The sequence below is a fragment of the Lepisosteus platostomus genome, unplaced genomic scaffold (genome assembly GCF_059453375.1).
Source record: "Lepisosteus platostomus isolate fLepPlt1 unplaced genomic scaffold, fLepPlt1.hap1 Scaffold_107_H1, whole genome shotgun sequence".
NCBI classification, from domain to species: domain Eukaryota; kingdom Metazoa; phylum Chordata; class Actinopteri; order Semionotiformes; family Lepisosteidae; genus Lepisosteus; species Lepisosteus platostomus.
This window is the reverse complement of record NW_028291488.1, coordinates 20,001-43,046: the sequence shown is the minus strand read 5'-3', so window position 1 is coordinate 43,046 and position 23,046 is coordinate 20,001. Positions and strand designations below refer to the sequence as shown.

General features: G+C 42.0%; 6 non-coding genes across 6 annotated transcripts; 5 read left to right on the top strand and 1 right to left on the bottom strand.

Annotated features, from left to right (window-relative positions):
- Positions 1 to 3,764: 3,764 nt before the first annotated feature.
- trnag-gcc (transfer RNA glycine (anticodon GCC)) lies at positions 3,765 to 3,835 on the top strand. Its single transcript has one exon. It is a non-coding gene; the product is annotated as a tRNA-Gly (tRNA).
- Positions 3,836 to 4,397: 562 nt separating this feature from the next.
- trnai-aau (transfer RNA isoleucine (anticodon AAU)) lies at positions 4,398 to 4,471 on the top strand. The gene has a single exon. It is a non-coding gene; the product is annotated as a tRNA-Ile (tRNA).
- Positions 4,472 to 12,228: 7,757 nt separating this feature from the next.
- Positions 12,229 to 12,300, bottom strand: trnag-ucc (transfer RNA glycine (anticodon UCC)). Its single transcript has one exon. It is a non-coding gene; the product is annotated as a tRNA-Gly (tRNA).
- A 2,246-nt stretch (positions 12,301 to 14,546) lies between these two features.
- Positions 14,547 to 14,688, top strand: LOC148637709 (U4 spliceosomal RNA). Its single transcript, XR_015931254.1, has one exon. It is a non-coding gene; the product is annotated as a U4 spliceosomal RNA (small nuclear RNA).
- Positions 14,689 to 18,990: 4,302 nt separating this feature from the next.
- On the top strand, positions 18,991 to 19,072 carry trnas-aga (transfer RNA serine (anticodon AGA)). The gene has a single exon. It is a non-coding gene; the product is annotated as a tRNA-Ser (tRNA).
- An 845-nt stretch (positions 19,073 to 19,917) lies between these two features.
- trnai-aau (transfer RNA isoleucine (anticodon AAU)) lies at positions 19,918 to 19,991 on the top strand. The gene has a single exon. It is a non-coding gene; the product is annotated as a tRNA-Ile (tRNA).
- Positions 19,992 to 23,046: the final 3,055 nt, after the last annotated feature.

The window sequence follows — 23,046 nt, the reverse complement described above, 5'->3', positions numbered from 1 at the left end:
ACGGAGCTGTTCGGTGCAGCTACCCAAATGAAATCTCGCAGCTATGCCATTGATTAGTGCTTCATGATAGAAGATAACGACTAGCAATCTGGTATTTGCGATGAAGTTCAGTTTCACATTTTTCGTCACTCTCACGGTTTGTATTGCCTGGAGCAAAAAGTACCATAAGCGTTCATTTTTGCAGCTACATGGACGTTCTGAATCGTTAAGAAAAAAATGTTGTAAAACCAACAGAAAGCACAGACTGCTATAACTAGTCCTAGTTATATAACAATTTTAAGTATTAAATCGTTACTGCAAGGAACTACTGCAAGGAATCGGTCCACCTGAGCAAACAGGATCGTAATGTTGACACTCAATAATATGTGCAGTTCCTGGACGGATAGCCCTCCTGCCCATCAAACAGACTGAGTGACTGTTCGTGTCATTTAGTGTTGTCTGACCATTGACAAAGTACAACTATTTTTTTAGGGCGCAAATTAAGTTAGGTAAAACTTTTTGCCCAAAACTGAAGGGGCGACATTCCCCCCTCCCCCCGTGATGCCAGGCCTGTCCCCATCCTATTCCATAATGTAATTATATATAATACCATACAACAGTGACCGATCCTTACTAACTGCATGCGTTAAAATTGCACATCAGCTCATAGCAGGGGGCACATAGCCGCGATGTATTATCAATGTTAAATTTCAACCATAATATCGACAACATTAATAAACGCATACGTTGAGAAAATATCGAACCCAGCATATTTTCCGGTTATATACCACAATGCATTGCTAGTATTCGTTGGTCACCATTTTGGACACGTTTTTCAAACGTAGAAGTATATCCGCAAATATCTCAGCAATCCTCTTTTGACGAGTAAGTATGAACAATAATAATACTATCTGAATACATACAGATCTTTCTTAATATTATTTTGATTAAAATAGTATGTGAATAAGCAAAAAAATGGCACATAAAATAGTGTGAATGGGGAAGATGACACAAAATCGTTTTGCCATTTCTCTTATTCTTATTCTATGTTGTACTTTCAAACTTTGGGTACTCTTTAATTAGGATAGACTTTATTGCTCAACTGCTATGATGCAAGCCAAATTTTATACATTGATTTCAGCTTTGAGCTTAGTAAACCGTTCATTTTTTAGATTATACTAAAGAAGATATTAATCATCATTTATTTGGGAAGTAATATTATATAATTTTCTCCTAGCTGCGGTGCTGAAGTCCCACCCTACATCAACAGAAAAAGAAATAAAGGAGCACGCAATGTGTTACTTGAAGAATGCATATGCAAGGCAGGGGGCCAGGAGATCTGGACTCTGAAAATAATAGGTTTTTGGTTCTAACAGGACAATTAGACAGGGTTTGCAAATAGTGGACAAAAATCGTCTTAACTTCCATTGTAATATTTTTTTTTCTTGGAAATATAGAAGTTGTACATTTTAAAATGTATATTTGAATCAAAATGTGGTTTTGAGTTAGTGTGTTAATGTAATTAGTTTTGTGTTTGTCATTACTATACTGTATATTGCCATGTTACCAGAATTTGTAGGTGAAGTTTAAGACTAGTTGTGTTTTTTATGATTATTGCCCATATGTTGATTGTTGATTGATTGTATACAATGTATAATTTGAAATACATATGTTTCAGGTGTGAATGTGTATTTTCAGAATAAATTTCTAAACCTAATCATTGGCTTGGTTTACTTGTTTCTACACCTATAAAATCTATCTTTGATGTATAATAGACCTCTACCCATATACGTATAATAGACCTCTAAAATTATCCGTATAAAAGACCTCTAACCATATACGTATTATAGACCTCTAAAGTTATGCGTATAATAGACCTCTAACCATATACGTATAATAGACCTCTAAAGTTATCCGTATAATAGACCTCTAACCATATACGTATAATAGACCTCTAAAGTTATACGTATAATAGACCTCTAACCATATACGTATAATAGACCTCTAAAGTTATACGTATAATAGACCTCTAACCATATACGTATAATAGTCCTCTAAAGTTATCCGTATAATAGACCTCTAAAGTTATCCGGAACTCCAACCATATATGTATAATAGTCCTCTAAATTTATCCGTATAATAGAACTCCAACCATTTATGTATAATGAACGTCTAAACATAGACGTATAACTTTAGACGTACATTAGAATTTCATTCTAGACGAATTGTAGACCACATTTAGACGTCTAAGGTATGCGTTTAATAGACGTATATTATACGTCTTTTGCCCACTGGGTTACGTCTCAACAGAAACGCTCTTTAGCTCTTTCAGCGTTATGCAGAGAACAGCGTCTGTCGAGATCACTTTTGAGTCAGCGCGAAACGTCGTGTGCTGTCAGTTTGATTTCATATTGCTCGTAGCGGCGCCCGGCTTTTGTCTGTCAAACGTTAGGTTGCGCTTCTTCATGCTGCATCGTCGGCATGAGTGGAGCTTTATAAACGTCTGTACTTACTGCGCCCCATAAGAAATCGTTTGTCCCCGTTCAAAAGAGATTGTGCGATGTCCTGCAGCAAACCTTTGACAGTTTGAAAAGAGGAATTGATTCTGCTTCCTGTGCGTGCAGTAGTTACAAAGTTGAACGCCTTTACACGATCTGCTGCAGTTTTCAGTGGGCGGGCTTTGTCAAATGGCTTGGAAAAACGCACTGTGTTTCGGCTCGGGAAACATCATGAGCAGTGTCCTGCATGTTTTCTGTGTATAGCTGTCTTTTAACGCATACAGAATTCATTCGAAATCATTGATTTCTCCAATTAACAAGGGTCCCTTAAAGGATGAGTCAAAGTAACGTCTAATCGGATTAGTTTCCTTAGAGCTGGTTCAGAGTTTGCGCAAGAGTTTACCTTTCACAGATGCGCAAAGAAGAACGTTGGGGGTGCACGCTTCAAGGCGCCTTACAGCTGTAGGGAGTGATTCGAGGCGATTCATGGCGTGTGCTCGTTCCCTTATACCGTACGCCCCGGGGTGCAGTGCTACGATGACGTACAATACCGCTTGGGCACGTAACGGCGTTATATGCGAGTGCGGGACGTGAGGGTTTTCGTTTGTTCGTTTTGTTTTGCTCTGCTTTGCTTTGTTTTGCTTTCCATCGCGTTGGTAAGAGCGTAAATAAAAAGGCGATTCCTGCATCTACCACTAATGTAAGAGCTATTTCAAGTGCGACGTGGTGCGGCTTTTCAAATGCTTGTGGGCATTTCTCTGTTGTTGATTCTTTTTTTGTGTGTAACAAAGTGGCATTTTCATGTCCGGACGGGGAGACTTTATCATTCCGACATGAAGCCACCCTTAAGTCCTCTGAGGCGTGTCTGTCTGCAAGGCTTGTATTGTGGAAATGTTTTTTTGAAACGGAGAACGACTTTGAAATAGGCTTCCGCCGGCGCCTCGCGATCCAGGTAAGATTGTAGCAAGAACGCAGCGGCAGCGGGGCTTGCTGTAGTCGTGGCCGAGTGGGTAAGGCGATGGACTAGAAATCCGTTGGGGTCTCCCCGCGCAGGCTCGAATCCTGCCGACTACGTTGTCCGCCTCCAGTTGGTGTGTTCCGGCGCAAGCAAAGAAGCGCGCCTCTTTGCTGTTTCTGGTGGTTTTAAAACACCCAATCGCTTGTACCCGCTGCCTTGGAAATAAATTCTTCAGCGTCCGTGAATGGCATTTTGCAGCTGGAAGCAGATGTCGACGCGTTTTGCACAGAGCACCAAAAAAGCGTCTTTTTTGAAGTCCCAGGCACTAAGCATTGGTGGTTCAGTGGTAGAATTCTCGCCTGCCATGCGGGAGGCTCGGGTTCGATTCCCGGCCAATGCAGTGGCTTTTGCAGCAAGCGGCTCCATCACTTGCATCCCCTTGCAACTCGCAACTCAAAAAACCCACTGAAGCTAAGCAGGTGTGAGCCAGGTCAGTACCCGGATGAGGGTGAGCTACAGGAAAAAACAAAGCTTTCAGCTGGAAGCGGTGTTAATGGTGCCGGCGGGGGGGGGGTGCTCACCCTGAGGTCTGTGCGGGTCCCAATGCCCCAGTATAGTGACGGAGATGCTGTGTTGTAAGAGGGCGCTGTCTTTTGGATGAGATGTAAAACCGAGATCACAGCGCTCTGTGGTCATTAAAAATGACCACCAAAACCTTTGACAAAAGCTTTTGGTAATTGATGGTCTTCAATAATGCTTCTCCTTTAGGTACATTTTAAATCAGCTGAAAAATGCTGTGAAATGGGGGGGCAATTCAGGCCAGTGTAGGATTTGGGTTACAAGAACCATGAAAATGCACGAGAAAGCCCGTACACTGAATTACACGGCTTTCTATTCAAAGGAGGGCAAAAGAAATTCCCTGAGATCGATTTTTTGCAGCACAGAGAGGATTACTGTCGTGAGGCCGGTTAGCTCAGCTGGTTAGAGCGTGGTGCTAATAACGCCAAGGTCACGGGTTCGAGCCCCGTACGGGCCAGGTCCTTTTCTCCTCTCTTACCAAAGCTGTTAGGTTCCTTTCCGTGGTGAGATGGGTTGTCATGCAACGCTGCCACACAGTGCCGACAGACAAGAGTGTTGCGGGAGAAGAGAAAAGTGTTTGAAGATTTAAGAGTGTCTTAGGTGGAGCCAAAATCAAGTGTCACAAATGCAAGTGGGAAGATTTCCAATGTTTAATATGGTCAAAATAAGCGGAAGTTACCAGCTGGTCCGGCACAGTCTGCCATGTTTTTGTCATATACTGTAAAGTGGTGTCGAACTGGAGCCTCACCATTTGCATATGTGAGGCTCCAGTTATACATCGATTGTCACATTAAATGACAAAAATGAAGAGAGGTAAAGCAGCTGGAGAGGTTTTCTTACAACTTTTGAGCTGACACAGTTTTGGAAAATGTTTCCTTCACGCTGCACTGTACAATATAGGCAGCCAAGAGTCTCCAAAACAAAACAGAATTGACAGATAGGAGAAAATTCCCACTCGTCCTGAAGTTCCCAAAATCCAGCACTGAGTGTAAACAAAGTGTCTAAGTAGCGTGGGAATGTTAAACCTAACCCTAGCTGGAGTTTGAGCAATCCAGCACTGAGAGTAAAAAGATGAGTCAAAGTAACGTCTAATCAGTTTAGTTTCCTTAGAGCTGGTTCAGAGTTTGCTCAAGAGTTTACCTTTCACAGATGCGCAAAGAAGAATGTTGGGGGTGCACGCTTCAAGGCGCCTTACAGCTGTAGGGAGTGATTCGAGACGATTCGTGGCGTGTGCTCGTTCCCATATACCTTACGCCCCGGGGTGCAGTGCTAGGATGACTACAATACCGCTTGGGCACGTAACGGCGTTATATGCAAGTGCGGGACATGAGGGTTTTCGATTGTTCGTTTTGTTTTGCTCTGCTTTGCTTTGTTTTGCTTTCCATCGCGTTGGTAAGAGCGTAAACCATGTCTGCTTATGTGCAAACGGGCGTGGTTTCATGTATGCAAAAAACTTTCCTGGGCTCATCTGAAGCACATAAAATTATTTGGAGATATACATTTGTCTTGTTTTCCTCTTAGGCTCTAGAAATGAAAACTTTTTTTTAGGATTCTAGCTTTCTCCCCTTGCAGGCATCGGGCACAGAGGACCTCATGGTTTTCCTAAAAATCTTTTTTTTTTGTGTTCCTTGTTGTTCCAAACTTAATTTTAATCACTTTTAATTAGATATTTTATTAAAAATAGTGCAAAAAATGACTAATTTCACTAAAAATAATGTAATATAAAACTGATGTTTTTAACTTTATTGTAGTGTTTTAGAAACTACTATGTCTTCACAAATGGTTATTTTTCACTCCTAGGAATGAAAGCTGTTGTTATATGATGTTTATTTTCAAATTTTGAAAAAATCAAAGGATTCTAGCTTTCTCCCCTTGCAGGCATTGGACACAGAGAACCTCATGGTTTTCCTAAAAATCATTTGTTATGTTCCCTGGTGTTCCAAACTTAGTTTTAATCAATTTTAATTTGTTATTATGTTAAAAACAGGGTAATAAGTTTCTAATTGGACTATAAATAATGTCATATTGTCTGCTATAAAACTGATGTTTTCATCTCCATTGTAGAGATTCTAGAATCAACTAATAGAGAATTAAAATAAAAAAGGGCATAAGAAGACATTACCAACAACGACCACAAGATGGAGATGTTGTCTAGACATTACCAATAACGACCACAAGATGGAGATATTGTCCAAAGAGGCAAGAAGGGCAAAGCCGCGATAAGGAGATTGCTGTCAGAATGCACATCCGGATCCCAAACAGAATCTCTAGTAAAATATGATCATTTGTGAAACAGGCAAATGAGTGTCTGCTACAATATGATTGCTACATATCTGCATTTGTTGGTTTTTAAGGAGTAAGAGTGCAGGCGGTTTAAACCTGCGATCCAGTGTGTTGAAGTATTTCACAACACTACCCCTAGCACATCAGGAAATAAATCATCATAATGATTATTGCCCTGGGCATGTACCAAAAAATCAGTGAGCATATACATATATCGCTGTGTTGAAGCTAGAGACACAGAATAAGTGCAAACACATCCTAAATACAGTGTTCCTGCACCTTGACCTCATCCAGAATGTATCGTTTTTTGAAAGCGATTGCTGTCAGAATGCACAACTGAATCCCAAACAGAATCTCTAGTCAAATATGATCATTTATGAAACAGGCAAATGAGTCTCTCAGGTGCCCATTGCTCATTTTCAGACACATTTATGCAATACTTTCACCATGCGTTGAGCAATAGGGATTAAAGATACCAGAGGTAAGGTTTAAAAGTAATTCTGAGGTGCAACACATCAGCAAAACAGCTAGGCATCTGAAATGTGGGGTTTGAGAGCCCTTCAGGGAACACCGTACCCTAAAGGTACCAGAAGTCCACTAGTATAAGCATTAAGTCACTGTCAGCCCTGTTGCAATGTGATTGCTACATATCTTCATTTCTTTGGTTTTTAAGGAGTAAGAGTGCAGGGGGTCTAAATCTGCGATCCAGTGTGTTGAAGTATTTCACAACACTACCTGTAGCCCGTCTGAAAATAAATCCTCATTCTGATTATTGACCTGGGCATGTACCAATAAATCACTGAGTATATATATATATCACTGTGTTGAAGCTAGAGACCTGTATGTAATAATATGATGCTAAAATGTTATTTTCACATGTAAGAAAACCGGCTCAGGGATGCCAAATATGTAATGTTGCCATAGCAAAATTAAATGTAGTGGCTCTCTGAAGGCACCAGTTCTGTAGGGTTTGGGCATTTACTGAGACAATTATTAATTGTAGCATTAAATCACAAAGTTGATTCTTTTGATGGCTTTAGAATCCAACCATGTGACATAACTCAAACAACGCGCACACACAGGTACTAATACACGAGGATACATTTATTAATACATAAAATATGCATGTAAACCTAACAGATCTTATCGAGAGGGTTATCAGAATACAAAAGATATATATTCAGTCAGTTACGAAGTGTTACACATATCAAGAGGACATACGTTCAGTATATCATTAAGACCGTTTCGTTAATGAACTTGGTTATAACTTCTACATTAGATACTCAAACAAGTACATAACTCTTAGGAATTAAATTGATATCAACTGGTTGGGATAACAATTGAATTCTCGAGCTCCAATGCATTGAAGTTGAATACTCATCCAATCTTTGGGGATTCAGATCTTCCTGCGGGCACAAAGAAACAGTTGCAGGCTGTTGCTGTCCAATCCGCGCTCTCTGGCTCCGTGCCAGGCTGTGCTGTGCGGCTTGCGACGCTGCGCTGCTGATGCTCACTGTGGGCTTTAACTAGCAAAGTTTGTGCACAGGAGAAAAGATGACTGTGGGTCCCAGCAAGTCAGGAAGAGGACCGGTTCATTTCTGATGAAGAGCTAGTTCTGAATAGTGATTCAGCTGTCCACAGTTCCGACCTGTTCACGAGGCCTGCTGCTGGTGCTAACCTCGGGTGGATCCTCTGGTTATTCTCTGGCAACCTCCGCTCTAGACTCTTAGAACAAAGGAAAGTTCTGGCACTCGGACACACTGGCCGTTCCGTGGTTGTCCGGGCTGAGTCTCAGGATGGTCAGGAGGCGCGCTGCGAGAATGTCCTGCCCTTGGGAGCCTTCTGCTCCTGGGCCGCCCTGCCCTGGAATTCTCCTTTGAATTCCCTTTAGAATTGTTCACAGAATCCTCTGAATCCTCCCTTCTGAATCTTACTGAATCTCACAGGCTCTCTGTGTTGCCTGTTTTTACCTGGAGGAACTTCAGCTCATTGATTGGCTGAAAGTTCCATGGGCATCAGAGTCCCACGTGGGTTACTCGGCCCTACCAGTCCCTGATTGATTGATCAAGGTGAGATATGAGTCACTTAGTCCTGACACTTAGTAATGCAGTCCAGATGTCCAACTGGCACTCCCTAGACAGAAAGGCGCCAATGGATGACCATTGATCATGATAGCCAGGCTTAGCTAAGTGCATCCCCCTTTGGGAGCTGTCCTAGGACCTTAAATCACCCTGCATGCATAGTCTCTCTGTGGCTGCACCACAGAGATGAACAGAGAAATGGGGCCTCATTTGGGAAGGCTCAGAACACTTAATTCTGCCTTATTAATAAGCCTCGCCGCTACACACATATATTAATATAATAAATGATTGCTTATGCTTTATAAACAAATCTAATTAAAATAAAAGCTTAAGTTTTGTATTTATCTTGTACCATAGAACATGATTTTCTTTGTATTTCAATCCCACAAAGTGTCCAAATGACGCACTACATGATATAAGGAAGATTATCACATGCATATCGGTATTATCTTTCTTACGAAAATGCATTCCTTTCATTACCTTTTACTTTTTAAAATGAACTCAAATTGTGTATAATGTAATAATTTAAGTAGAATAGATTCTAATAATATAATGATCCAGTGTGTTGCACTACTTCACTGCTTCACTGCTCTATGCCGTCTGGAAATAAATCCTCAGACTGCTTACTGCCCTGGGCATGTACCAATGAATTACAGGAGCACATCTATTTCTCACTGCGTTGAAGCAGGAGACACACAGTCTCTGCAAACACATCCTAAATACAGTGTTCCAGCACCTTTGACCTCATCCAGAACATATCATTTCTTGAAAGGGATTGCTGTCCGAATGCACATCTGAATCCCAAACAGAATCTCTAGTAAAATACGATCATTTGTGAAACAGGCAAATGACTGTCTCAGGGGCCCATTCCTCATTGTCAGACATATGTATGCAATGCTTTCACCGTGCATTGAGCAATAGGGATTAAAAACACAGCAGGTAAGGTTAGATGTCATGTTCTATGATCATTTCTTTCAGCATTAGGGACTAAATATACTAAACGTATGATACTAAAATGTTATTTTCACATATATTAATGTAATAAATGATTGTTTATGCTTTATAAATAAATCTAATTAAAATAAAAGCTTAAGTTTTGTATTTATCTTGTCCCATAGAACATGATTTTCTTTGTATTTCAAGCCCACAAAGTGTCCTTTGATCTCTATTCTGTGGTAATCCACGATGACCCCGTTCTTCAGGTGATTCATCATGTCCTCCCTCGCCTGTTGAGAGGCCACCTGATCTCTTCTGCCGTGGCGTGCTTCATACACGCCCTCTTGAAGTGAGCAGGAAGCTGATCAAAAGTATTCAGGCACATCTTGCACACCAGGGGAATCCTCACGGGTTTCCTTTGAAAATAAATAATACCATCTGTGTATAGAAACAAGCTAAGACTGATTTCTTAAATTATCCTTAAAATTCTCTCTCATAGTTTGAGCATAATGATTTTATTGCATTTATATAAGAATTGCTCATTGCTCCTAAATAAATAATGGTCTCAGTCACAGACTTTCCAATAGAAGCCATTGTGGAGTTCAGCAACTGCAGGTCCTAGAAGTGGGGAAGGAATTTTAAAAGAGAAATTGAATTACAATACAGAAGGAATGGCTGAGGGTTCACTGAAATGTATAAATATACAAATTCCAAAGACTGAGTCCATATAGAAACAACTACTTTTCATTTTCAGTATAAGAAAAAAAAAACTATCTTCCAAAGCATCATAAAATTGTCCCTTCTTCCAGACCCTACTTCTCTCTTTTAGTAGTACAGCAGACCTTTCCAGGTGAGCAGATCACAGAGTCCGAAATGAGCTTCCTCCATCAAGCAAAGTACCTGAACATGACTCTGTCTTCATAAAAGCGCCCCTGTAATAAAGAAATTAAATCCAAAATCAAGAGGGCAGTTGCCTACTGAAATACAAGAAGTCATCAATTTTAACCTAGCAACACATTAAAGGCTGCATATATACAAGTGCGATTCTAGAAATGCTCACCAGATTACGTTTTAAGAAGGAACTGCGCCTCAGGTTCCGCCGAGATCTTAACTCGGATGGCAGGATTCAGAGTCCGGAGTGTGGACTGATGGCGAGCGGAGGGTCCACATACTGTGGATCCCTCAGTGATCTTCCGCGTATTCAAACCGCCAGCGTGTGACTCCCCTGTCCCTGTGACCTCATTGCTCTGCTCTCTCCTCTGTGCAGCCGAGCCCGACTCACGGTAAAGTGAAAAAAAAGATGCCCTCAACGTGAGATTTACTCTGGAGCGAGGATAGATGTTACCTTTTTATCATTTAACAGGATGTATGTGATGTGGCGACTAGGTTCAATTTTGTATCCTCTTTAAAAGATTAAGGACTGGGGTGAGCGTGATTTACCACCCTTTCAGCTAAGAACCCGACTTGCGCACCGTTTAAGCTGCATAGACTCGGTCGTTTAACTCTTCTCCGTTAGCAGGGTTAAGGTTAAAGAAAAAAAAAATAGCTGACTCCTTTTTTTTGCCAGCCGCTAGCGCTGATTAGCAAGGCTTGTATTTCATGTTTTGCAAGTTGCATCCATTTTAAGAAAAACAAGTCGCGTTAAAGACAGGAAATGAATACTTGCCTTTAATTAAGTCTAGCCGTAGGCGGGGATCTCCTGTTTACTAGACAGGCGCTTTAACCAACTAAGCCACGGCGCCCCAGGAGTGTTGTCCTTTTGCAGCCACTTGGACACACCACTCAGACACATCTGCATTCGGTGTGTGCTCCGCCTGCTCGCTGAGCAAGTTGCCACCTTTACATACAATAGCAACATCGACACCAAGAGAAAGGATGACAAATGGCTTTTATCTGGAACTTTTCATGTCCAAGGAGCTCAATGTGCTTTCTGTGTACAACAGGGCCACTGAACTCCACACTGGCCACTGAACCACAGCAGTGGCTTGCTGGCTTGACATCTCCCAAGGAAAATGTTGAAATCACATGTGGAACAGGAAAATGACCCTCGAGTACGTGGGGAAAAAAAAAAAAAGATCATCTGGAGCGCGCCAACCCATGTCCGGACAGCCCAGTTTCGTCGACAAGGTGGCTGAGTGGTTAAGGTGATGGACTGCTAATCCATTGTGCTCTGCAGGCATGGGTTCGAATCCCATTCTCATCGCTCTCCATGTTCGACACGTGTGCCTGTTTGACATTGGCCCTCCTGTTGTTTGCTCCGGTGCTAGAGCCGTACAATTTCTAGCAGTGGCTGAACATGGTATAGTAGGCCAACGTCGGTATCGAGCAGTGACAGTAACAGTACTTACTGCGCCCCATAAGAAATCGTTTGTCCCTGTTCAAAAGAGATTGTGCGATGTCCTGCGGCGTTCGTAAAGCAAACCTTTGACAGTTTGAAAAGAGGAATTTATTCTGCTTCCTGTGCGTGCAGTAGTTACAAAGTTGAACGTCTTTACACGATCTGCTGCAGTTTTCAGTGGGCGGGCTTTGTCAGATGGCTTGAAAAAACGCACTGTGTTTCGGCTCGGGAAACATCATGAGCAGTGTCCTGCATGTTTTCTGTGTATAGCTGTCTTTTAACACATACAGAATTCATTCGAAATCATTGATTTCTCCAATTAACAAGGGTCCCTTTTTGAACCTGCGAGAAGCATTCTTTCAATGTAACAGATTTACTCCGGGGAAAGCCAGCATGACATTGAGAGTAGCTCAAGCTTTCAGCACCCGTATCGGACTGCGTGTATGCAGACACCGCTCAGAATCCCCTGTAAGATTCTCCCTCAATTCCGTTTTTCAGTGCTTTAGCTCTTTCAAAAGGCTTCGCTTTGCTGGTCACAATCCAAGGCTCATGACAGCATTTGAAAACATTCGCCACTGCGTTGGCCGGGAATCGAACCCGGGTCAACTGCTTGGAAGGCAGCTATGCTCACCACTATACCACCAACGCACACCCGCAGGAAGCCTGCAGGACACCACCAGAGAATGCTTTTTTTAATTTTTTTTTTATTAAACATAGAATTTACAAATACAAATACAAAAAGAGGATCAGAGTCATGTACAAGAGAAAAGAAACGCAGCAGAAAAAAGCATTTAACTACCAGAGGTAATTAAGTAATTATGTGATCAAATTGTATATTTTACACGTATCATATTTTCCTTGCTTTAATATTTCTCAATTATTTATAAACTTTAGTTTCAACATGCATGCGTTTCCTGTAAAAAATAAAACTCAGCACACAGTTTTTCTTTTAACAACATTTCGAGTACCTCTGGCATTCATGAAAAAGACATACACAAAAGCAAATAACTAACTCTAAGACTGTCTAAACTATTGAGTTTTTCAAAGAACCAGAACTATAACAGTCCTTAACACTTAACTACACCATTCCAAACTAACACTAAAGAAACACTAGTATATACTGGTATAACAAATAAAACCAAACATAATCATTAACTGAGCAGTCACTGGGAGCAAATCTCCTTCCCGTCCACAAAGGCCCTCGCTCCCACAAAGTAGGCTCTCCTCCCCTCTCTTCTGGCAGCTTCAACCTGGGGCCACAGCTGGTTCCTGGTACTCCTGTCCGCGGCAGACAGGTCCTCTGCAAACCTCAGTTTGTTCCCATTCAAATACTCATTCCCCCTCGCCGCTCGCCACAGCATGTCCCTCGCCGTCCTCTTGGTGAACTGTATTATAATCGATCTGGGGCGCACTTGCCCAGACATGTTCGCTCTCCCGAGCCTGTGAAAAAAGTCAATGGCCGATATTACGTCCTCCTGGTCCGGCAGGGTCCTTTTACAGATACCCTTCACTGTTGCAACAAGGTCCTTATCACGTTCCTCTTTAACTCCAAATAATTTTAAACTCCATCATCGACGGTATCTATCTACATCGTTCACTTTCAATTCAAGTTCTTTAATATGCTTTTCTTGTTTGGTATTTACTTGTTTAAGAACTTTTACTTCACTCTTTAAGTCTTCAACCTCTTTAAACACACAGTCCATGGACTTTTTAAGACTTTCGATTGCGACTGTATTAGATCAAATCATTTCCTTCAGCTCACCCATGCTCTGTGCCATCATGTTGAAGATGTTGGTCTGGAGCTCCTCCAGCGTCAGGTCGCCCCTTCCCCTCTTGGCTGCCGGGGTTTTCACAGGTGTGCTGGGCAGGGACTCCGGCTCTTCCTCTGGCAGCTGAGTCTCACTTGGGCTGCGAACGCTCGCGTACGAGCGCATCTCCAGCACTCTTTCCACGTCCCCTCCAGCTGCTTCACTTTTCCCTTTAGTTGCCATCAATTTTCTTGTAGTGCTATACATATACGATTGAGGTTTCTTAGACTTCTCCTTCGAAGACCCAGCACTCTCTTTTCTTTTCCCAGTTTTTCTCATATCGAAATTCTTAAACCTAAAAAAAATCGTTTTTTTTTCTTTCAATTATAACTGAAGTTTAAACAAGTAGTGTTAAGTCCTTATTTTTCTGTAGTCAAAAAAAGCAAAAATTAACATTCAGGTCATGAAAAACTCAAAAAAAATCCTCAACCACTAAACTTTACCTCCCACCTGAGCGCCATCTTGAACGCCCCTACCACCAGAGAATGCTCACGATTTCGGAAGCTGTCTCCGGGACGTGCTGATTCCACACATCCTGAATAAATCATGATATTGTTAGTTGCTGTAGCTAGACGTTCAAATGAGTTTCATGGCCAGATGGACTGTTTCCTCCAGCGGTATAGTATTGCAGTGAGACAGCACGATGCCTGCAAGACTATGTCACGCTAAACGCCACAGATTGTGTTTGTCCGTTCATGTCAGTCATCCTGCAGCCACGGGAAGTGGGACACAAACATGCCGCAATGCTTTCAAGACGTTAGGATTTGTTTGTGCAACATCCGAGAAGAGTACTTGTGGCTTGAATGTGAACTGTACGTGCCCGCCCCCTTTCCTCTGTAGTGCATGAGTTCCTCCCGGCATGCCCTTCGTCATTGTTCTGTCATCTTGTATTTAAAGGGTTGTATTTCTGCTGCTGAAAAGAATCAACGGGTTTCTTTGTTCCCAACGGAGCCCTTGTCTGTCATGAAATTCTTCAAAACCTCAAGCTAGAAGAAGACGACAAATATGAAGCGTTACAGCAACGACATGCCATGAGACGATTGATAACGATTTCCATAGGATCTCCGCGGTTGCCTGGCAACCGTCAGCTTTGCGCAGTGGCAGTATCGTAGCCTGTGAGGTTTAACCGAGGCAGGATTATTGCTAGTTGAAAACTTTTCCCAATACCCCGCTTCCGCCGGTTTGCAATACAATCGGCGAAAGCTATTTTTGACAGTCTCGTTAGAGACTGAGCAAGGTGTTTAAAGACAGATTTGGTCATGGTGACATCATGGTAGAAAGAAGCGAGCTTGTTCCCAGTGGGCATTGATTCGTCGAATATACGTATATTTACGGCGAAATTACGGCTATACGTATATATACGTCGCCTCGACGTATAATCAACGTCGAATTGCAACCGTAAAATTGACGACATTAACAAACGCATATATAACGTCGAAAACACATCTAACACAGTGCATGAGGCTTTTTACTGTATGTATCGTGTGTGCCGCAACTAGGAGTATACGGCACTCTGCACAGTGTACGAAGTAAATTATTTTCGCAGCAATTAATTTACATGTGTATAATAAATATAGTAAATATAATAAATTAATTACTGCGAAAATAATTTACTTCGTACACTGTGCAGAGTGCCGTATACTCCTAGTTGCGGCACACACGATACATACAGTAAAAAGCCTCAGGCACTGTGTTAGATGTGTTTTCGACGTTATATATGCGTTTATTCATGTCGTCGATTTTACGGTTGCAATTCGACGTTGATTATACGTCGAGGCGACGTATATATACGTATAGCCGTAATTTCGCCGTAAATATACGTATATTCGACGAATCAATGCCCACAGCTTAGCATACAAGGGTTTTGCTGAGGGGTCTTGCCACCTGCCTGAAAAAAAACAGTAAAATGTTTGAGTGCCTATAGAGTTTCTATTTTTATTTTCTTGACAAAAGTTGATACCATTTCCTGGACACCCCGTCCCCCATCAGTGTGCGGTGCCCGAGGAAAAATCTGTAGGGGGGCGTCTGAAATTCTGAGGGGGGAGTGATATTTCGGTTGAAACGGAGCTGTTCGGTGCAGCTACCCAAATGAAATCTCGCAGCTATGCCATTGATTAGTGCTTCATGATAGAAGATAACGACTAGCAATCTGGTATTTGCGATGAAGTTCAGTTTCACATTTTTCGTCACTCTCACGGTTTGTATTGCCTGGAGCAAAAAGTACCATAAGCGTTCATTTTTGCAGCTACATGGACGTTCTGAATCGTTAAGAAAAAAATGTTGTAAAACCAACAGAAAGCACAGACTGCTATAACTAGTCCTAGTTATATAACAATTTTAAGTATTAAATCGTTACTGCAAGGAACTACTGCAAGGAATCGGTCCACCTGAGCAAACAGGATCGTAATGTTGACACTCAATAATATGTGCAGTTCCTGGACGGATAGCCCTCCTGCCCATCAAACAGACTGAGTGACTGTTCGTGTCATTTAGTGTTGTCTGACCATTGACAAAGTACAACTATTTTTTTAGGGCGCAAATTAAGTTAGGTAAAACTTTTTGCCCAAAACTGAAGGGGCGACATTCCCCCCTCCCCCCGTGATGCCAGGCCTGTCCCCATCCTATTCCATAATGTAATTATATATAATACCATACAACAGTGACCGATCCTTACTAACTGCATGCGTTAAAATTGCACATCAGCTCATAGCAGGGGGCACATAGCCGCGATGTATTATCAATGTTAAATTTCAACCATAATATCGACAACATTAATAAACGCATACGTTGAGAAAATATCGAACCCAGCATATTTTCCGGTTATATACCACAATGCATTGCTAGTATTCGTTGGTCACCATTTTGGACACGTTTTTCAAACGTAGAAGTATATCCGCAAATATCTCAGCAATCCTCTTTTGACGAGTAAGTATGAACAATAATAATACTATCTGAATACATACAGATCTTTCTTAATATTATTTTGATTAAAATAGTATGTGAATAAGCAAAAAAATGGCACATAAAATAGTGTGAATGGGGAAGATGACACAAAATCGTTTTGCCATTTCTCTTATTCTTATTCTATGTTGTACTTTCAAACTTTGGGTACTCTTTAATTAGGATAGACTTTATTGCTCAACTGCTATGATGCAAGCCAAATTTTATACATTGATTTCAGCTTTGAGCTTAGTAAACCGTTCATTTTTTAGATTATACTAAAGAAGATATTAATCATCATTTATTTGGGAAGTAATATTATATAATTTTCTCCTAGCTGCGGTGCTGAAGTCCCACCCTACATCAACAGAAAAAGAAATAAAGGAGCACGCAATGTGTTACTTGAAGAATGCATATGCAAGGCAGGGGGCCAGGAGATCTGGACTCTGAAAATAATAGGTTTTTGGTTCTAACAGGACAATTAGACAGGGTTTGCAAATAGTGGACAAAAATCGTCTTAACTTCCATTGTAATATTTTTTTTTCTTGGAAATATAGAAGTTGTACATTTTAAAATGTATATTTGAATCAAAATGTGGTTTTGAGTTAGTGTGTTAATGTAATTAGTTTTGTGTTTGTCATTACTATACTGTATATTGCCATGTTACCAGAATTTGTAGGTGAAGTTTAAGACTAGTTGTGTTTTTTATGATTATTGCCCATATGTTGATTGTTGATTGATTGTATACAATGTATAATTTGAAATACATATGTTTCAGGTGTGAATGTGTATTTTCAGAATAAATTTCTAAACCTAATCATTGGCTTGGTTTACTTGTTTCTACACCTATAAAATCTATCTTTGATGTATAATAGACCTCTACCCATATACGTATAATAGACCTCTAAAATTATCCGTATAAAAGACCTCTAACCATATACGTATTATAGACCTCTAAAGTTATGCGTATAATAGACCTCTAACCATATACGTATAATAGACCTCTAAAGTTATCCGTATAATAGACCTCTAACCATATACGTATAATAGACCTCTAAAGTTATACGTATAATAGACCTCTAACCATATACGTATAATAGACCTCTAAAGTTATACGTATAATAGACCTCTAACCATATACGTATAATAGTCCTCTAAAGTTATCCGTATAATAGACCTCTAAAGTTATCCGGAACTCCAACCATATATGTATAATAGTCCTCTAAATTTATCCGTATAATAGAACTCCAACCATTTATGTATAATGAACGTCTAAACATAGACGTATAACTTTAGACGTACATTAGAATTTCATTCTAGACGAATTGTAGACCACATTTAGACGTCTAAGGTATGCGTTTAATAGACGTATATTATACGTCTTTTGCCCACTGGGTTACGTCTCAACAGAAACGCTCTTTAGCTCTTTCAGCGTTATGCAGAGAACAGCGTCTGTCGAGATCACTTTTGAGTCAGCGCGAAACGTCGTGTGCTGTCAGTTTGATTTCATATTGCTCGTAGCGGCGCCCGGCTTTTGTCTGTCAAACGTTAGGTTGCGCTTCTTCATGCTGCATCGTCGGCATGAGTGGAGCTTTATAAACGTCTGTACTTACTGCGCCCCATAAGAAATCGTTTGTCCCCGTTCAAAAGAGATTGTGCGATGTCCTGCAGCAAACCTTTGACAGTTTGAAAAGAGGAATTGATTCTGCTTCCTGTGCGTGCAGTAGTTACAAAGTTGAACGCCTTTACACGATCTGCTGCAGTTTTCAGTGGGCGGGCTTTGTCAAATGGCTTGGAAAAACGCACTGTGTTTCGGCTCGGGAAACATCATGAGCAGTGTCCTGCATGTTTTCTGTGTATAGCTGTCTTTTAACGCATACAGAATTCATTCGAAATCATTGATTTCTCCAATTAACAAGGGTCCCTTAAAGGATGAGTCAAAGTAACGTCTAATCGGATTAGTTTCCTTAGAGCTGGTTCAGAGTTTGCGCAAGAGTTTACCTTTCACAGATGCGCAAAGAAGAACGTTGGGGGTGCACGCTTCAAGGCGCCTTACAGCTGTAGGGAGTGATTCGAGGCGATTCATGGCGTGTGCTCGTTCCCTTATACCGTACGCCCCGGGGTGCAGTGCTACGATGACGTACAATACCGCTTGGGCACGTAACGGCGTTATATGCGAGTGCGGGACGTGAGGGTTTTCGTTTGTTCGTTTTGTTTTGCTCTGCTTTGCTTTGTTTTGCTTTCCATCGCGTTGGTAAGAGCGTAAATAAAAAGGCGATTCCTGCATCTACCACTAATGTAAGAGCTATTTCAAGTGCGACGTGGTGCGGCTTTTCAAATGCTTGTGGGCATTTCTCTGTTGTTGATTCTTTTTTTGTGTGTAACAAAGTGGCATTTTCATGTCCGGACGGGGAGACTTTATCATTCCGACATGAAGCCACCCTTAAGTCCTCTGAGGCGTGTCTGTCTGCAAGGCTTGTATTGTGGAAATGTTTTTTTGAAACGGAGAACGACTTTGAAATAGGCTTCCGCCGGCGCCTCGCGATCCAGGTAAGATTGTAGCAAGAACGCAGCGGCAGCGGGGCTTGCTGTAGTCGTGGCCGAGTGGTTAAGGCGATGGACTAGAAATCCGTTGGGGTCTCCCCGCGCAGGCTCGAATCCTGCCGACTACGTTGTCCGCCTCCAGTTGGTGTGTTCCGGCGCAAGCAAAGAAGCGCGCCTCTTTGCTGTTTCTGGTGGTTTTAAAACACCCAATCGCTTGTACCCGCTGCCTTGGAAATAAATTCTTCAGCGTCCGTGAATGGCATTTTGCAGCTGGAAGCAGATGTCGACGCGTTTTGCACAGAGCACCAAAAAAGCGTCTTTTTTGAAGTCCCAGGCACTAAGCATTGGTGGTTCAGTGGTAGAATTCTCGCCTGCCATGCTGGAGGCTCGGGTTCGATTCCCGGCCAATGCAGTGGCTTTTGCAGCAAGCGGCTCCATCACTTGCATCCCCTTGCAACTCGCAACTCAAAAAACCCACTGAAGCTAAGCAGGTGTGAGCCAGGTCAGTACCCGGATGAGGGTGAGCTACAGGAAAAAACAAAGCTTTCAGCTGGAAGCGGTGTTAATGGTGCCGGCGGGGGGGGGTGCTCACCCTGAGGTCTGTGCGGGTCCCAATGCCCCAGTATAGTGACGGAGATGCTGTGTTGTAAGAGGGCGCTGTCTTTTGGATGAGATGTAAAACCGAGATCACAGCGCTCTGTGGTCATTAAAAATGACCACCAAAACCTTTGACAAAAGCTTTTGGTAATTGATGGTCTTCAATAATGCTTCTCCTTTAGGTACATTTTAAATCAGCTGAAAAATGCTGTGAAATGGGGGGGCAATTCAGGCCAGTGTAGGATTTGGGTTACAAGAACCATGAAAATGCACGAGAAAGCCCGTACACTGAATTACACGGCTTTCTATTCAAAGGAGGGCAAAAGAAATTCCCTGAGATCGATTTTTTGCAGCACAGAGAGGATTACTGTCGTGAGGCCGGTTAGCTCAGCTGGTTAGAGCGTGGTGCTAATAACGCCAAGGTCACGGGTTCGAGCCCCGTACGGGCCAGGTCCTTTTCTCCTCTCTTACCAAAGCTGTTAGGTTCCTTTCCGTGGTGAGATGGGTTGTCATGCAACGCTGCCACATAGTGCCGACAGACAAGAGTGTTGCGGGAGAAGAGAAAAGTGTTTGAAGATTTAAGAGTGTCTTAGGTGGAGCCAAAATCAAGTGTCACAAATGCAAGTGGGAGGTTTTCCAATGTTTAATATGGTAAAAATAAGCGGAAGTTATCTGCCGGTCATGGCACAGTCTGCCATGCTTTTGTCAGATACTGTAAAGTGGTGTCGAACTGGAGCCTCACCATTTGCATATGTGAGGCTCCAGTTATACATCGAGTGTCACATTAAATGACAAAAATGAAGAGAGTTAAAGCAGCTAGAGAGGTTTTCTTACAAATTTTGAGTTGACACAGTTTTGGAAAATGTTTCCTTCACGCTGCACTGTACAACATAGGCAGCCAAGAGTCTCCAAAACAAAACAGAATTGACAGATAGGAGAAAATTCCCACTCATCCTGAAGTTCCCAAAATCCAGCAGGTGGATTTTGGGAATGGCATACAGACCCCTGGCACAAGTGGTCTGTGCCAGGGGTCTGTATGCCGTTAACCATGCCGCTTAACCCAGTAGCACCACCACAGTCTTAAAGGAAACCGGTGTAACAACATGTCCGGGTAACTTTTTCCATTCACCCGCAGCCCTTTGTGTAAGGATGTGCCACATATGTGGCGTTTTTATCATAGTTATCATAGTTTTCTGATTTTGACCATTTAGATTTAATTGATTGTTGTGTTGAAAAGTCTTTTATTTTTATCACAGTGTAGTTTTCTGATTTTGAGATATGGAGCATTGGCGTTATTCACACAGCAGCTGTATCGACGAGCGGTGAAAAAAGTGTGGTGGAAACGTCGGACCCTAAGGTGGTGACTGCATCGGAGACGGCTGTTAAGACGCTGATCAAAACCAAACGTGTCAAGCCTTCGGAGAGAAATAATAACACGCCTAAAGACTTGGTGTTTGGTGATGTGGGAGACTCAGTGCGGTATATTGCACAGTTAGTATCAAAGGTGGGCACTAATGAGGTGGATAAAAAGCGGGGTTTAGAGAATCTAAGAGCCGCTTTAGCAAGTGTACATTCAGTGTTTCCAAAACTGATCCAGGTTTACGCCGCTAGACTCTTAGACGTTTTTTTCTAAAGAAGATGCTGATCTAACCTCTGGATTTCGTTACCTGATAATGCTATTTCATGGTGCACTGGCGAAGACCCACCGGGATAAATGACTAAACATGTGCATGGTGCAGTCCAGAGAATATTGGATGAACTTTCTCCAAACATCGGGGCGAATGATTTTGTACAGCTGCGTTTGACTGCGGGTGGTTTTAACAAACCCTTGTTCTCACGCAGGAGACAACCCGGAGAATTAAATGCTGCTGATTTTTTAAGCCACATCTCAGACCTCTTACAGAGCCACACAGAAATTCTCACCGATGACAGCCTCCGATTAGTGGTGACGATAGTTAGGAATATGCAGGGGGGTGCCCGTCGAAGATTTAAATCCGTTCTGGGTAATTGCTCAGAAAAAAGCGCACCTTATCGACTTACATTACACGGGCGGTAATCTGTGTTTCACTGGGAGTGTGTACGGTTTGTTGAATGAAGGTTGTACCAATGGGGAAATGTTACAGGGCGCTAAACGAATGCACAAAGAGTTGGGTTTTTCAGAGAATCAGAAAATTAGTTTGTCAGACATTACTGCTTTTGAAAAACATTTAAAGGTGGTCATTAAAATTTTGTACCATGACCAGGGTGATTGGAAATATTTTACAACGGGGCCCACACCACCTAATTCTAAAATACTTTTTGTTCTACTGCATGAAGAGCATTTTTATGGGGTTTTAAATTTTAAAGCTTTTGTGGGGGCGGCATATTTTTGCACTAACTACCATGCGGCGTATAGCCACAAGAACGCACACGCCTGTGTTAAAACTTGTAAAACCTGTTTAGATCCCCAGTGTTGCGAAATTGATGCAGAAATTCAGAATTGTCCGGCCTGTAAGGTCTTTTGTCGTAGCTCTCAATGTTTGGCGAGACACTTTCGGAATGCAGCGACGGGTGTTAGTAAGTGTGAGCGCAGGGTCTTTTGTGAGAAATGTGAGGTTTATAACCTCTCTAGTCACAAATGTAAAGAGAAACTGTGCTCGCATTGTAACAACGTGATCGACACCCCTGACACACATTTGTGCTACATACTGCCTTTGGACAACCCCAAAATTTCAAACAAGTACATTTTTTTCGACTTTGAATGCATGCAAGAAACGGGGACACACATACCAAATTACATCCATGCCCTTCATATTAACAATAAACGAAGCTGGGAATTTTATGGTGAAACTTGTCTAAAGGATTTTGTGTGTAAATTTATCGATAGACGTTTCAAAAACCATACATTCATATCGCACAATGGCAAGGGATATGACAATTACCTAGTAATCAGACAGTTGTAAGATGAAAAGATGGACGTTGAACTAATTAATCAGGGTGGTAAGATAATGTGTATGACCGTAAAAGCTCTGAACATCAGATTTATCGATTCTTTAAACTTTCTACCTATGAAATTAAGCAAACTGTCGGCCGCCATGGGGTTCCCCGGGGGTAAGGGTCATTTTCCACACTTGATGAACACTTCAGAAAACCAAAATTATGTCAGCCCGATGCCGCCGCCAGAACTTTACGGCGTTAACTACATGCTGCAGAGGGAGAAAGCCGAGTTTTTGGTTTGGTATGAAGAATGCAAGGGAAGTGTGTTTAACTTACAGAGAGAGTTGAAACGTTACTGCCAGTTGGATGTGGCAATTCTAAGAGAAGGCTGTGTCAGGTTTTGGGACAAGGTCATGAATATGACCAGACAGACACGCGTGACTGAGTCAGGGGCCGCCTGCGTTGTGTGCATCGACCCCTTTCAGTTTGTGACCATCGCTAGTGTCTGCATGGCCATGTTCAGACTTATGTTTTTACAGGAAGAGACGATAGCGTTGCTACCCCATGACAATTACCACCACCAGCAAAA